Source organism: Petaurus breviceps, unplaced genomic scaffold (genome assembly GCF_028583685.1).
Source record: "Petaurus breviceps papuanus isolate PSGF00001 unplaced genomic scaffold, PetGlider_PUasm1.0 38, whole genome shotgun sequence".
Taxonomy (NCBI): Eukaryota; Metazoa; Chordata; class Mammalia; order Diprotodontia; family Petauridae; genus Petaurus; species Petaurus breviceps.
In genome coordinates this window covers 74,251,538-74,266,050 of record NW_027186304.1, presented here as the reverse complement: position 1 = coordinate 74,266,050, position 14,513 = coordinate 74,251,538, and positions in this window count along the sequence as shown.

Below are 14,513 nucleotides of genomic sequence, written 5' to 3'. Positions count from 1 at the left end.
TAGATTTCTTGGGGGACCACATTTAACTGCTTCAAATCCACTAAAATCCTGATATCTTTTTAAAAAAAATCTCTTGTCTATTCATGTTTACTCCATTTTGTACTTGTAAAGTTAGTTTTTGTATTAACAAACATGCAGTTTTCAGAAGAAGAAATCAAAGTTATTTATAGTCATATGAAGAAATGCTGTAAATCATTTTTTAGAGAAATTCAATTAAAACAACTATGTGGTGCCACTTCCCATTTATTAAACTGGCTAATGTGACAAAAAAAAGGAAAATGCTAAATTTTGAAGGTTATGTGAACAAAAACTAATGCATTGTTCAGGGAATTCTGAACTGATCCAGTCATTCTGGGGAGCAATTTGGAAGTATACCCAGAGGGCTATACAACCTAGCACAGCTATTTGTTATTGTTGTTCGGGCTTTTTTTGACTCTTCTGGACCTTATTTGGCATTTTCTTGACAATGATATTGGAGTGATTTGCCATGTCTTTCTCCAGCTAATTTCACAGATAAGGAACTGAGGTAAATAGGATTAAGTGACTTGGCCAGGGTAACACAGCTAGTAAGTGTCTGGTGCCAGATTGAACTCAGGAAAATTAGTCTTCCTGACTTCAGGCCCAGTCCTCTATTCACTGCACCACCTAGTTGTACCTTACTGCTATTTAGGTATTCTTTTTTTCTTTTTTTGCAGTGGGGAGGTCAGGGCAATTTGGGTTAAGTGACTTGCCCACAGTCACATGGCTAGTAAGTGTTAAGTGTCTGAGGCCAGATTTGAATTCATGTCCTCCTGACTCCAGGACTGGTGCTGTATTCACTGAGCCACCTAGCCTCCCCCCTATTTAGGTATTCTTAATCACTGTGGGATTGATATGATAGAGTTAAATGTGATGGTACTGCCTGTCATTGATGATGAGAACAGATACTATAAAAATAATAAAGATAAGTCACGTTTATATAGTGGATCAAGTTTTGCAAATTGCTTTACGTATATTATTTTATTCCTTCTTTTTTTTTTTTAAGCAATTGGGGTTAAGTAACTTGCTCAAGGTTACACGGCCAGTTATTATTTCTGGGTGTGGTGCTGAGTATCTGAGCCCGGATTTGATCCGGGTCATCCCGACACTGGAGCAGGTGCTCTTACTCGCTGAGCCACCTGGCCGCCCCTAAGCAATTGGGGTTAAGTAACTTGCTCAAGGTTACACGGCCAGGTGTTTCTGGGTGGGTGCAAAGTGTCTGAGCCCGGGATTTGATCTCCAGGTGTTCTCAACACTGGAGCCGGTGCTCTTACTCACTGTGCTACCTGGCCACCCCTATTTTATTCCTTCTTATAACAACCCAGAGAAATAGGTGTTCTCATGATCCCCATTTTATTATAGATGATGACTCTGAAGTGGAGAGAAAGAATAAATACTTGCCCAGAGTCAGAGCTAGTGTCCGAAGCAAACTTTGAATTCATCTTCCTGACTCCCAGTCTAGCATTCTATACACTGTTTCTCCTAGCTTCATGAAGCAGATCTCTCCTATGTAGACTCTTATTTGTTATTCTCCCTCAAATTTTATCATATAAATATTCTTGGAATAAACTGATTTGCATTTCACATCAAGCTTTTGTCCCTGCCATCCTTTCCTCTTTTGCTTTGCACTCTTTTCCATCAATACTGCCAATAGTCTTCTGCCACATCTTGTATAATGTTCAATAAATTAGATTGTACTCTGAACTGGATAGTTTTTGTCTACCTTATCTCTCTGTGTGGCAAGAAGGTCAAATGTCAGAAGGCTATGTGTGCATGTGTGTGTGTGTGGGGGGGGGGGGGGTTGTCCTTCATTCTTAAAGAGGATCATGACATCAGGAAGATGATGACATGACTTGCAATTGAATTGGATTTTAGTGGGGGACAGCTGGGAAAAGTCATCAACCTCACTTTCTCCTCCACAGCCATCTGGGTCCAGTGCCCAGCTACAGGTCAGGATGACTGGAGATGGCCCAGGATGCAGTAGGAGACCTTGACCTTCTTAAGCTAAGTTCTCATCAATTTCTCACTTTGAGTGAGCCAACACTTATTCAGTGAATAGGCCTGTTTAAGAAGTGAGTCAAGGGATGGCTCCTTTAATCAAAAGGGAAAAAAATAAAACTTGGAGGGGAAGACAAGCATTTATTCAGTACTTATTTTGTTCAAGGCACTATGCTAGATACTGAGGATATAAGATAGATATAATGCAGACTGCACAATAAATAAGTTTATAGTCTAATTAGGTAGAGGGGAAGAAGTCTTATATGCACATATTGTGATAAAAGGGAGGGTGAGACATGTGCAAGTGAGAGATTCAGGCAAAATGCATTTGATCAGGGGGTAAGAGGAGGTAAGGAGGACATATGGAAAGAAATGGCATTCTGAATTGAGCCTTGAACGAAGGAGAATATTGCTAGAAATGGTGATGAGGCAGTTTATGGAAAAAAGACATGTTAATTGTAGGAAAAAATAAAGGAGTGGATGTACAGAGATGGAAAGGGCCCTACTTATTTGTATATAGATGATATTTTGACTATTCTGACTTTAGTAGGAAATTTTTTTTCATTCATTTTGCTTGATTTGGGGAAATCACTTAATCTTTTTAGACTTTAGTTTTCCTTTAAGGTTTCTTGCAATATAAATCCATGAATGCCAAAAACCAAAGGATTTAATTCATGCCTTATTATGGGCTACTTTGCTATATGTCTCAGTCTTCAAAGAGTTGCACCAATGGACTAATGAGAACTCTGTAGAGGGGTACAAAGAAAAAGAATATGAAGGCTAAAATAGTTTCTGGACATTCTTCTTTTGACCTCTTAATGATTGACATGTGGAGGCCTTTAAATATGAGGCTGAGAAGTTTTTAATTTATTGTTTAGTGAATAGGGAGCCATTGCAGATTTTTGATAAGAAGAGTGACATGGTAAATCTGTGTTTTGGAGCATGAACTAGGCAAATACGTGGAATTTAGATCGGAGAGGAGATAGACTGAAAAAAGGAAGATGCCATTAAGGGTTTGTCACATGATTCCAGACAAGGATTTGATGAGGTTCTGAACCCAGGAGCTGTGTAGGTAAATGAAGAGAAGGGAATGGATTTAGAGGTAGCTAGGGAGATTAAAGTATTTATTAAATGATTAAGGATACAAACACAAATACAAAAATACAACCAAGTGAGGATCAATCTCTTCCTTCAAGAAGCTGAAATTCCAGTCAGGGAAACCAACAACCAAAGGAAAGTTGCAAAGGAGAGGGGAATTCACACTAGTTGCATATTGTGGAGGGGATTGGGGAATTGATCTAGGAGTCTGGGCTTCTGCAAAACAAGACAAAACAAAGCAAAATAAAACAAAACAACAAAACACTTACCTAATCAAGCAGAAATTCACATGACTTATAAACTTATTAGATATTGGGAGTGAGGGAAGGGGAAGAGAAAAAGATGAATGAATGAATGAATGAACGAAACAGAATTTAATAAGTGCTTACTACGTGCCAAGCACTGTGCTGCGTACTTGGATATAAATACACAAATGAAGAACAATCTGAACTCTCAAGGAGACAGAGGGAGAAAACACACTATAATGTTCAGGGAGTGGGCAGGGAAAAGCTTTTTGGTCCTGAAAAGTGCAAGGATTATGAGTAGGGCCATAGATGAGTAGTTTGATGTACTTCTTTCAAGAACAATGCCAGAGCTGGTTTTCATAAGGTTCAAAATCTAGAAATATTTATGAAACAGAGCTGTTGGTAAGGCTGTAGATAAGATGGAAAGGGAATAGGGGATGTCATGAAAAATGGATGAGGTCAGCCTGGATTAGCATGTCAGATTAAGAAGTCACCAGTCAAGACAAGGGAGCCTCCAGATAGAATTTCCAAAGTTGAATTAAAACCTCCAAAACATGGTTTTATGTGTAGAGAAGAGGGGGATAGCCTGCAGGTAAAGCTAGAAGATGAGTAGAGAGTTAAAAAGTAACTTCAGGATTGAGAATCCAGGGAAAGGGTACAATGGTACAAACCTTTAACAGAGTTAAGGAATGATTGAATCAGTTTTTTTGCAGTAGTTCAAATTACAAATGTTTTATTTTTTCTCATTCACAAATCAGAAAAAACCCAACAACTTTGTCTGACTTTGTGTTTCAATTTTTGAACCAAGAAAATATGGTTACTAGAGCTTTGAGGTGGGTTGCATAATTTAGTAACATTGAACCCTCTGCATCCTCACTTCCTGCTCCACTTCTGGCCTCACTGTCTAGTTCAAAGTAGATTGCAATAATCTTGACCTAAAACTCAGGGCAGTAATTTTCATTTCTGAGGACTAGCAATCTACAACTAAGTACTTTTAACTGATAAGTATTGAAGAATGTGCTATCAATATCTTAAAAAGCACTTTGCAGTTTAAAATTATCTTAAGTTCATACCATCTGATAGAATCACTTCTATATCCAATTGTACCTAAAAGATCCATTTAACTTATTATTCCAATTTTCAAAAGTGCATTCATTGCCTCAGTCACATGTAATATTGACTGTATGCTTCATTTCAATAAGGCAAAGATGAGACTTACTTAAAAGGACTGAAGGTCAACAATCTTGGGTTCATTTGAGCATGAAATATATGTCTTACTGTTGTTTTTCTTTAATTTTTTTTTTTAGTTTTCAACATTCATTTCCACAAGATTTTGAGTTCTGAATTTTCTCCCCATCTCTCCCCTCCCCCCACCCCAAGATGGCAAGCTTACTTATTACACTTTCCCCCAGTATTCCCTCTCTTCTATTCCCCTATATTTCCTGCTTACTACCTTTCCCCTTACTTTCTTGTAGGGCAAGATGGATTTCAATACTCCATTACTTGTATAACTTATTTCCCAGTTGAATGTAGAAAAAAGTTTTTAACATTTGTTTTTAAAGCAATGAGTTCCAGATTCTCTCCTGTCTTCCCTCCTCGCCCACCCCCAGTGGTAAGACAAGCAATTCAATATAGGCTATACATGTGTAGTTATGCAAAACATTTCCATAGTAGTCATATTGTGAAAGACTGACTATATTTCCATCCATCCTATCCTGCCCCTCATTCATTCTGTTTTCTCCTTTGAGCCTGTCCCTTTTCAAAAGTGTATCCTTCTGATTACCCCCTCCTTTAATCTACCCTCCCTTCTATCCTCTCCCTTTTTCATACATTTCCCTCCTATATTCCTATAAGGTAAGACACCCAATTGAGTGTGTATGTTATTCCCTCCATAAGCCAAATCCAATGAAAGTAAGGTTGACTCGTTCCCTTTCACCTCCCTGCTCTTCTCCTCCCTTGTAACATCTTTCTCTTGCCATTTTTTGCATGAGATAATTTACCCTATTCTATCTCCCCCTTTCTCCTTCTCCCAATATATTCCTCTGTCACTTCTTAATTTTATTCTTTAGATATCATCCCTTCATATTCAGTTTACCCTATGTTCTCTGGTCTTTCCATCAAAAATCTTGAAAATCCTCTATTTTACTGAATATTCATTCATATTTTCCCCTGTAGCATTATACTCAGTTTTGCTGCATAGGTGATTCTTGGTTTTAATCCTAGCTCCTTTGACCTCCAGAATATCATACTCCAAGCCCTTCAATCCCTTAATGTAGAAGCTGCAAGATTTTATGTTATCCTGATTGTGTTTCTGCTATTCTTAAATTGTTTTTTCCTGCTGCATGTGATATTTTCTCCTTAACCTGGAAACTCTGGAATTTGGCTATAATATTCCTAGGAGTTTTACTTTGGGGATCTTTTTCAAGAGTGAGTTCTTTCCATTTCTATTTTGCCCTCTGGTTCTAGAATATCAGGGCAGTTTTCCTTGATAATTTCTTGAAAGATTTTTAAACTGTTTTTTGGTCATGGATTTCAGGTAGTACAATAATTTTTAAATTATCTCTCCTGGATCTATTTTCCAGATCAGTTGTTTTTCCCATGAGATATTTTATATTGTCTTCTATTTTTTCATTCTTTTGGAACTGTTTTATAACATCTTGATTTCTCATAAGATTGTTAGCTTCCATTTGCTCCATTCTTTTTTTTTTTTTGCTTTTTGGAGGGCAATTGGGGTTAAGTAACTTGCCCAAGGTCACATGGCTAGCTTTTTTGTGTTAAGTGTCTGAGGCCCGATCTGAACTCAGGTCCTCTTGACTCCAGGGCTGGCACTCTACTCACTGTGTCCATTCTAATTCTGAAGGAATTATTTTCTACAGTAAGCTTTTGGACTTCCTTTTCCATTTGGCCAGTTATATTTTTTAAGGCATTCTTCCCATTGACTCTTTTGCCATTTGAGTTGCTCTATGTTTTAAGGTTTATTTTCTTCAGTATTTTTTGGATCTCCTTTAGCAAGATGCTGATTCATTTTTCTTGATTTTCTTGTATCACTTTCATTTCTCTTCCAAATTTTCCCTCTGCTTCTCTTACTTGATTTTCAAAATCCTACTTGAGCCCCTCCATGACCTGCAACTGATTCATATTTTTTTGGAGGCTTTTGATGCAGGAGCTTTGACTTTGTTTTCTTCTTCTTGTTCTGTGTTTTGATCCTCTTTGTCACCACAAAAAGATTCTCTGATCTGATTTCTCATCTTTCCAGTCAAATACTTGACTTTTGAGCTCTTTGACATGGTTGAACTCTGCTTCAGAGTGAAGAGTGCTGTGTCCCAAATTTCTGTGTTTTTGTGCAGATATTGTCAGAGCTACTTCTAGGCACTTGCCTCAGAACTGTGAAGAGGACTGCCTTTCCACAGCCTCAACAAACTCTGCCATGCCAGCACTCCTAACCCCAGGACTGCCACCCAAGACTGTGATCCAGATTCAAGCAGGGCAAAAAAAGAGAATCCTGCCTCAGTGCCAGCAAAGAGATCCTTACTATTGCCCTCTGGTCAGCTGCTTGGTTTCCCCACTCTCTGTGGCCCTGGAACCTCAGAAGCAACCCTGCTGCCACAGCTGCAACCATTTCTACCACCCTGGGGGCAGGGACTGGACCATGCTCTTCTCTTACTCAGATCCAATAGAGCTTCCCCACTGACCTTTTACTTTCTTTTTGGTGTTTTTGGGTTGAGAAGTCTGGAATTTTCCACAGCTTCCAGTGATTCAGTCTCCTGAGGTCTGCTCCAACCCAGTCTGTGCCTTCTAGTCTGTGCCAGTGTGGCCCATAGGGACTGTGTACTCCCAGTCTCGTGCAATAGACCCTTCCTTTTTGGCTTGCCAGGCTGACTTCAGCTGGAGGTGTATTTTACTCTGTCATTTTGTGGGTACTGTAGCTCTAAAATTTGTTTAGTCATTTTTTTTACAGGTATTGGAAGTGGGTGGGGCACAAACTCAAGCACATTCCTGCTTTTACTCCAGTCGACTCCATTTCTACTTTTATATTTTAATAATTTCTATGGCATTATTATCTGTGCGTAGAAGTGTATCTGTGAAGTCTAATTCCTAGTCTTTTCCTCAGTGCTTAACAACTGTATTTTCTCTTCTGGTTAGTATCAGAATTCCCATGCCCTAATAGTAAAAAACAAAAACAAAAAACAACACACCAATTTTAGTTGCTACTGGCTAAGGTAGTCTATTCAACTGCAAAATATTTTTTTTGGAAGTCTCAGCTGAAGATCTCTTAATCCATTGTGAATATGATTATATCTCATAGAGCTCCATAAATTCTATAGGAAATAAATAGTAAATATAGCAGAACCACCTTTCATCCCATTGAATGCTTTAATGTGAAGCACTTTACATATATTCTCTAATTTGATTCTCAAAACTATCCCATGATGAAAGTGCTATTTGTAACCCATTGTTACAGATGAGGAAACTGAGGCACAGAGATTTTAAGTGACCTGTCCAGAGTCATGTAGCTAGTAAGTGCTCAGATCTTTACTCCAGTCCAGCATTCTATTCACTGTGTCACCCATTTGCAATATTTCATAGACTCAGTTGTATCCTGGATCATCTCTCTGGGTACATACACATTTATACATACACACACACATATATATACATACACATATACATATATGCATATATATACCTATATATTCTCTCATTCTTATATGGAGAGCAAGTGTTAATATTGTCCCCTAAAACAATGTTATTTTAGTCATTCTATAAATTGTTTTCTTTGAGTTAAGGGAAAACTATTAGCAATACATAATTTGTTAGTGACTTATCAAAGTCTATATGGTGACAGCATCTGAAATAGATTTCTTAACTCAAAGGCCAAGTGTTCATTTTCAGAAGACCTTGTTTCTAAGTTTTGTTTAAGTCTTCTAAAAACCTTCAGTGTCTAAATTTTAATTTTTTTTAATGCTGCATTTGCTCTATACCATAGCACTCAGGAATATATGACCAAAATTAAGATGAAGCAGAGCAGCCCATTGGTGAATACTACCTTGTATTCAGAAAGAACCTCTGGGTGATTTTCATGGGTTGACACTGGACATTTCTGGCAGTTTAAATAAAAGCCAAAAAGGAGAGAGAGAGAGAGAGAGAGAGAGAGGAAAATTGAAAAAAGGTTTTAAAGGTAAAACATTTTCAAAGTAAGAGTTAGAAAAATACACACTGGCTTTCATCTTCAAAAAAAAAAGATCATTACTTCTGAGGCCTGATGTTGGCTGACATGTAGCTTGAGTGTTGTTTTAAAAAGCCGACAACAATAGTACATTGTCACCTACAGAAGGATCCCAAATTCAATGATGTCAAGAGCTGTTAGGTTGCAAAACAGATTTCAACATCATAAAATAAAACAACTCCTATAAAAATAATTAGAAAAATAGGTTTTAAACGTCAGTTTTCTCTTCTGTGAATACTTGCTTCTCATGGGAATTCTACCTAGACTTAATTTCATTTACTCTTTGGAGGTTTTTCTACATTTTGAGAAGTTGAAATGCTATGGAATACTTATATGGGCTTATTAAGGTGATCAGATCATAGACTAAGAGCTGGAAGGAAAGAGACCAGTTAGAGGCCAACCCTTTGCTTAAGATGAGTAAATTAGGGCTTTGAGAGGTTACCCGGCTTGCCCAGAGACACACAGTTAATAAGTGTCTTGGACAGAATTTGAACCAAGATCTTCTTGACTTTGGGTTTGGTGCCTTACCCACTAAGCCATTATACGTGTCTTACTAAAACTCGTAACAAACTCCACCTGATTTTTTAAATTCTAGATTCCATAAAATTGTTCTTTTTTCTGTGTAATGTTTCTGAGTTCAAACTTCAAATAAAGCTTAGCTCATGACTCTTCAGGTTGCTTCTTCAACTCTGCCCTAGAGACTGTCTCATGTTAGAAACACCTCTTCTCCGTTAGCCTTGTCATTCAAGTCATTGTGAATTCTTTCTTAGCACTTCCATTAGAGGAAGTACCCATGCTGGCCAGGATACTAACTTCATGACTGGCTCAGTCCATGACTCCCTGGAATACTGTTCCATTTTTGTCCTCTCACAGGCACCTTCTCCCCTCTCCTTGCTTTTTAGTTCCCTTTTATGTGTTTTTTTTTTCATTGGTAAAATGTCAACTCTTTGAGGACTTGGGATTATCTTTTTGATAGTATTCATATTCCATAGCATTTAGCAAAATGCTTGTTACATACATAATGATTGCTTAATGAATTTTCTTTCCATCTATCTATCTATCTATCTATCTATCTATCTATCTATCTATCTATCTATCTATCATCTATCTGTCTGTCTATCTATCTATCTATCTATCTATCTATCTATCTCTGTCTGTCTGTCTGTCTATCTATCCATCTATCCATCCATCTTTCTATCTATATTTATATCAGGCTGCAGACCAAAAGAAATGAAGGAAATAAATAAGCACTTATTATGTATTTACTATAAATCAGGTTCTGTGCTACATTTTTCAAATATAATCACACTTAATTCTCAAAATTCTGGGAGGTAAGTGCTATTATTATCTTTATTTGAGGAAACTGAGGCAGGTGGAAATTAAGTGACTTGGCCAGGAGCATATAACTAATAAGAGTGTTAGGTTAGATTTGAACTCAGGTCTTCCTGACTCCAGAACCAGTGCTCTATCTTCTGTGCCACCTAACTGCCAAGAAGAAATGGATTGTCATATCAGTAGAGTAATAGGGAAAGATTATATAAAAGTCTTATGAAAAGAATGAAAATGAAAATCTAAGTGATAATACTTTCTGGACAAGGTAACAGGAAAAGATATGTTAATAAGAATTTCCCATTATGTCTAATGCCCTAAAGAGGATAAATCTGAGCTGTCAAAGAGGCAGAATGTAATGAAAAGAAATAGCAGAAAAATATGTACACAGTATTATAGAAAAGAAAGCATTGGGTCAGCTGAGAATTTCCAATAAAATAGAAGAAATGAGAAAAATGGAAGCTTCTGAGTTACTGGAACAATCCAAGAAGAGAATTTTGTTCCGCTCTCTCAATCTGTCAATCAACAGGCATTTATTAGGTACCTAGGTTATACTAGGCACTGTGCTATACATTGGGGGATATACATACATACATCATGTATGTATATATTTACACATATGTGTATATGTATGTATATGCATGCATGTTTGTATATATATGTTTATATGTATGCATATATGCGTATAAGATCTCTAGGATCCTACTCTCTGGAACCTTACAATCCATCAGGAGAGAAAATAAGCAGTTACTAAGTGTTTACTAGATTCCATGCAAACTCGTAAGATTTGGAGAGTGAAGAGCGAGGTTACAAAATATATATATACAGAATGAATGGGGTATATGGGGTGTTCAGGGAGGACTAGCAACTGTTGTGTAGAGGCCTGCCAAGCCTTTTAGTGGCTCCTCATCTACCTTTGTTGTCTGCCTTCACCCAACTCTCACCTATGGCTCCAAGAAGCTGTAGCATGTAGAGTGACCATATCCTGGCAAAACCATCTTGGCAGATGGGCTAAACCAGGTTGAGAATAACCAGTAGGCCTCAAATACATTGATGATTTAAAGGGATATCTACTCCAAACATGTTAAGACTTCCTCCAGTGCAATTGGCAGATAAGAACAATTTGTTCCAATGGCCATGAAGGGGGCTGAAGTAGGTGCTGTGGCATGTTTAGAGCTTGGTCAGACATTGAAGATGCCAAGGTCTTCACTGCATCCCAAGCAGCAGTTAAGTGACTTGTCTGGGGTCACATTTTTAGTAAGTGTCCGAGTCAGAATTTTAACTCAGTTCTAGCACCCTTTTAACTGAACTGCAATCTGTCCTCCCTCCCTGAATACCCCCATTCCCTTCACAAAGCACAAGGTAATAAAAAATAAATATTTCTTTGAGAAAATCAGAAAAGATTTTGTATCAAAGGTGTTGTTTGGACTATATTTTGAAGAAAGTGATCAACTCTATGCTGCAGAAGTTCAGGAGATTTAGTGTTGTGTGTGTAGAAGAGAGGGAAAATCAGTTTGGTTAGATTGTAGAGGTCAGGAAGAAGTGGAATGTAGAATGAGGCTGCAAAGAGGAGGGGGCAGATTATGAAGGGCTTTATCTGATAAACATAGTTTGTCTGAGTCAATGGGGAGGCCACTAGAATTTATCGAGTAGAAGAATGACATGGTTAGATCAGAACTTAAGGAAAATCATTTTGGCAACTTTGTGGAGAATGCACTGAAGAGGAAAAAGATTTACAGCATCAAGGACAATTAGAAGGACAGTGTGATAGTCTAAGCCAAAAGGGACTTTGGGCTGAACTAAGGTGGGAGCTCTGTGAGTATAGAGAAAGTGATGGAAATGAGAGATACAAAGGTAGAAACCAGCAGGATTTGACAACTGATTGGACATGTAGTGAAAAAGAGAGGGAGGGGGCAGTCAGGTAGCACAGCGAGTAAGAGCACTGGCCCCAGTGTCAGGATGACCTGGGGATCAAATCCGGGCTCAGATACTTAGCACCACACCCTGAAATACCTTCAGCAAGTTACTTAACCCCAATTGCTTAAAAAGAAAAAAGAAAAAAAGAGGGAAGAGACAAGCTTAATTCTAGGGCTGTAAACCTAGAGATTGGAGTGAAGGTGATGCCCTGCTGGAAATAAGGCAATAGAAAGACAACTTGCTCTCTTTAGTTATATGCTGAATTTGAGAATCCTTTGTGATAATCTAATCGGAAACGTTTAATAGGAAGCTGGTGATTTGGGACTAGAGCTCAGGATACAGATTTGGGTGAGAATTTATTTATCCAGAAGTTATCTGCACAGAGATGATAACTAAACCTATGTGAACTGATCATATTGGCAAGAGAGAGGGTGTCCATAGAAAAGAAAAGAAAATCCAAGGTAGAGAATTAATGATGAGCAAACAAAGGAAACGGAGGAAGGAGCAATCAAGAGACAGAAGGAAAACTGAGGCAGAAAAGATTTCCTTAAAAATAATAATTAAGAAAATAAGAACCTAAATAGGACAGAATATCCGAGAGGAGAAGGTGATGAACGATATCGGAGATTTTTTTTCTTCTGACTCTTTCTTAAAATTATTTTTTAGTTTACATTATTCATTTCCACAAGATTTTCAGTTACAAATCTTCTCCCCATTTTTCCCCTACCCAACATCCCAAAACAGCAATCCCACTAAATATCCCCTCCCCCATTCTGCTCTCTCCCGTATCTTCCCCCATCATACCTCTGACTTTCAAGTAGGGCAAGATGGATCTCTATGTCCCAGTGCCTGTATATCTTATTTCCCCATTACATGTATAATAATAATAATAATAATAATAATAATAATAATAATAATAACATACATATATTTTAAACATTTGATTTTAAACCTTTGAATTCCAGATTATTTCCCTACCTCCCTCGTCACTCACCCTTACTGGGAAGATAAGCAATTCAATATAAGTTATACATGTGTAGCTATGCAAAACATTTCCATAATGGATATATTGTGAAAGACTGACTATATTTCCCTCCATCCTATCCCACCCCCCCCACTAGTTCTATTCTCTACTTTGATCCTGTCCCTTTTCAAAAGTGGGTGTTTCCAACTTCCCTCCCCCCCAGCCTGACCTCCCTTCCATCATACCCCTTCTAGTTCCCTTCCCCCCTACTCTCCTGTAGGGTGAAATACCCTATTTAGTGTGTATGTTATTCCCTCCCTAAGCCCAATTTAATGAGAATAAGGTTGACTCATTCCCTTTTACCTTCCTCTTCTTCCCCTCCATTGTAACAGTTTTCCCTTGCCTCTTCTATATGAGATAATTTACCCCATTCTACCTCTCCCCATCTCCTCTCATTATATTCCTTTCTCATCTCTTAATTTTACCCTTTAGGTATCATCCCTTTCTATTCAATTGGTGCTGTGCCCTCTGTCTATATATACACCTGTACACAGATATACACGCATTCACATATGCATCCATATGCCCATATACCCTCATATATAGACATATGTGTGTATACACACACACACGCACACACACATACACATTTCTATTCTCTTCAACTATTCTCATACTGAGAAAAGTTTTATAAGTTACAACTATCGTTTTTACATGTAGGAATGTAAGTAGTTCAACTTTGATAAGTTCCTTATGATTTCTTTTCCCTGTTTACCTTCTCTTGCTTCTTATATCTGAACGTCAAATTTTCTATTCAACTCTGTTTTTTTTTTTTGTCAAGAATACTTGAAAGTCCTCTTTTCCACTAAATGACCATATTTTCCCCTGAAAAATGATGCTCAGTTTTTCTGGGTAGGTGATTCTTGGTTTTAATTCTAGCTCCTTTGACCTCAGGAATATCATATCTCAAACCCTTCAGTCCCTCAGTGTAGAAGCTGCCAGATCCTGTGTTATCCTGATTGTGTTTCTACAATATTAAAATTGTTTCTTCCTGGCTGCTTGTCACATTTTCTCCTTGATCTGGAAATTCCAGAACCTGGCTATAATATTCCTAGGAGTTTTCTTTTTGGGATCTTTTTCAGGAGGTGATGGGTGGATTCTTTCAACCTCTATTTTGCCTTCTGGTTCTAAAACATCAGGGCAGTTTTCCTTGAGAGTTTCTTGGAGGATGATTTCTAGGTTGTTTTTTTTATCACAGATTTCAGATAGTCCAATAATTTTTAAATTATCTCTCTTGATCTACTTTCCAGGTCAGTGGTTTTCCCGATGAGAATTTTCACATTTCCTTCTATTTTTTCATTTGTTTGGATCTATTTAATAGTATCTTGATTTCTCATAAAGTCCCTAGCTTCCATTTGCTCCAGTCTACTTCTGAAAGAATGATTCTCTTAAGTGAGCTTTTTAGATTCTTTTTCCATCTGACAAATTTGGCTTTTTAAGGCATTTTTCTCCTCATTGGCTCTTTGAGCCTCTTTTGCCATTTGAGTTAGTCTATTTTAAGGTGTGATTTTCTTCAGTCAGGTTGTTGACTCTCATTTCTCTTCCCAATTTTTTCTCCACTACTCTTATTTGTTTTTTAAAATCCTTCTTAATCTCCTCTATGGCCTGTATGCAGCTTATTCTTTTGTTGGAAGCTTTTGTGCAGGAGTTCTGACTT